Source organism: Triticum dicoccoides, chromosome 1B (assembly GCF_002162155.2).
Source record: "Triticum dicoccoides isolate Atlit2015 ecotype Zavitan chromosome 1B, WEW_v2.0, whole genome shotgun sequence".
Taxonomy (NCBI): domain Eukaryota; kingdom Viridiplantae; phylum Streptophyta; class Magnoliopsida; order Poales; family Poaceae; genus Triticum; species Triticum dicoccoides.
The window spans coordinates 578,985,521-578,988,588 of NC_041381.1; positions in this window are offsets into that span (position 1 = coordinate 578,985,521).

Consider the following 3,068-nt stretch of genomic DNA (forward strand, 5'->3'; position numbering starts at 1 on the left):
AACAAAAGCAAACTTGTTCATCATTACAAAAGCAAACTTGTTCAACATAACAAAAGCTAACTTGTTCAACATTACAAAAGCAAACTTGTTCAACCACATAACTGCAAACTGAGACACATAATACCACAAACAACTCAATATCCCCAGTAGTAGGGGTCATCCCAATGATCCTCCGCCTCTTGCCAGTACTCCAAACCTTCTTTGACGATTTCGATTTTCTTCCATGCCTCGTAGGTGACGTACGCATCTTTCGCTGCGTACTCGATGAGGTTGTTTGGCAGTGGGCTGTCCCCCCATAGTTTGTGGTCGAATTCCTTGTTGATCTTCTTCTTCATTTCCTTGTACGATGGGTGGATGAGGATGGCTGCAAACTCAGCCAAAGCCTGCCACTTCTTTCCATTTTTTGGAACTCTCCATTTGCGCTGCATGTCGACGTACTTGTCGGGGTTGATCTCCAAACCAGACAATTTCAGCTTCTCCTTGTCACCTCCAATGGAGAAGCCAACAAAGGTGTACAGCTTCTTCTCCTGCTGGAGCGGGCGGAGTTCCTTGGGCCTGCATCAAATTAATCTGGTGCATCAAATTCATCTACTTCAAAAACTTCAGAAACTACTAATTAGACATAAAATTCAGAACTAGTATTGCATCTACTCCAGAACTTCAGAACTAGTATTGCATCTACTTCAGAACTTTAGAACTATTGCATCTACTTGAGAAACTTCAGAAACTTCAGAACTATTGCATCTACTTGAGAAACTTCAGAAACTACTAATTAGACAGAAACTTCAGAACTTTAAAACTAGTATTGCATCTACTTCAGAACTTTAGAACTATTGCATCTACTTCAGAAACTACAGAAACTACTAATTAGACAGAAACTTCAGAACTTCAGAACTAGTATTGCATCTACTTCAAAACTACAGAACTATTGCGTCTACTTCATAAACTTCAGAAACTACTAATTAGACAGAAACGTCAGAACTTCAGAAACTTTAGAACTGGATGTTTTTACCATTTGGTTGCCGCGGTGATGTGGTATACCAGGACGAGATCCTCCACGCATAACTGTAGAACTGCAGCCTTTTGCGGAGGTTCATCTTCCCTCGTATACTCGACATCAACTGCGATCAACCGAGAAAGCATGCCGCCGAGCCTCCTCCTGATCTCGCAGATCCTCTTGTCGGCTTCGTCTGGATTGCTGGTGCATACGACATCCAGCTTCTCCTTCTTCAGGTGGATATCAACCATGAGCGGCACGGTGTAGTCCTGCTTCTGCCCGGGGACCGGAACGTCGTCGTCGACCACCAGCGGCTCCTTGCCAGACGCCTCACCTTGGTGATGCTTGGCAGACGGAGGGGAGTTGCTCCACGATGCCTCCGCCATTCTCTTGGCAGACGGAGGGGAGTTGCTCCACGATTCCTCCGCCATTGCCCTCCTGGCCAGCGATGGTGGAGGTAGAGGGGAGTTGCTTGATGGTGGAGGCAGAGGGAGGAAGATGGAGCGGCAATGGAATGAGGAGGGAGGCAGAGGGAGGCAGATTGAGCGGCAATGGAATAGGAGGGGAGTTCCCTGCATCGTGGGGAGTTGCCAGTGGAGGGGAGTCGTGGGGAGTTGTCAGTGGAAGGGAGGCGTGGGTAGTTGCCTTGAAAACTCAAACGTCCTGCCCTTTGGCCCTCAAAAAATCTGGAGGGGAGACGTGGGCCCTTTGGTTTGTCCTGTTTCTGAAACAAAAAAAAATAACAGCCATATTTTGCTCTCACTGCAACCATATTAAGAGATCGAAAATGGCACCAAAAAGTCACTGCAGCCATCCTAAATGGCACGAAAACAGCACCAAAACAACATCAGCCAAAACAGCAAAAAATGCATCCATCGATCGTTCTTTATTTCTTCTAACATTTTGTGTTCTGTGCAGTGAGATAGACACAACGCTACAAATGCAGGCTGACAACGCCCGCGATTTCATGACCATCAGGACAGACGGCGGCTTCATCCACGCTCCGGTCCCATGAGTCGAGTCGAAAGTAGTGATGCTATGTGTAGTTCTGAAACATTGATTGGCTCATGTTGTAATTAAACTTTAATGAATTGTATGTCTCTTTGGTTTGGACAGTCGTTAAACTTAGATGTAATCGATGCTATTTATTACTAGGACCATGAATTGTGCTATTAATGTCTTGCTTTTCTCTTCCGATCCTTTTGTTGCATACTTATTTATTGCTTATGTATTGTCTGTTGTTTGGCTTGTGCATAGAGATGCCGTCGTATGTCGTGTACAAGGATAAGGTTCCCGGAGTCTACGACGACTGGGAGGAGTGTCGGAGACAGGTTCACCGTTTCAGCGGTAACAGTTACAAAGGGTACACCACTAGGGCGGAGGCGGAATCTAGATACGCCCGCTATCTAGCGGGAGAGAGGAGGGAGCGTTGGAGGAACCGGATGAAGACCAGTTTCATCGCGATGATGCTCATCGTGATGACCGCAACTCTCTTCTATGTGATGGTAGTTTAGATGATCGATATCGACTTGTAATATGAAGACAAACTCGCTACTCGCGGTCTCGAGACTTGTAATGTTCTATCTTTGTTCGGTCTTTTGAATTCGGAGACTAATATGATGAATTGTATTCGGAGAGCTATCTTCTATTGTATTGGATGAATGTGCTGTTGCTGTGTGGTGCTGTCTATATTCTGTCCAATAATATATTTTGTAACCTGTCAAAATATCAGAAATGTGCATTTTTCCAACCACCTCCAAATCACCTCAGTTTTGGCACACATGATCTCTTCCACAAACAAAACTAGGTTTCCAAGTTTTTGTATTTTTTAAATTTTTTTTGAATTTATAATGCCCTCTAGACTAACTGCTGAAAACATCGGTCTATGCCTCAAGGGGGCATTGTAAAATAATTTTTTTCAAAATTTTCTTGCATACACATGTTTTGCACATGTGGGTGACCATGTACAAGAAAATTTGGGTGATTTGGAGGTGGTGGAAAAATTCACGTTTTTTCAAAAAATGACTTAAGTTAGACCAAATGGTCCCTCCGGGAATGCGGGCATTTTTTC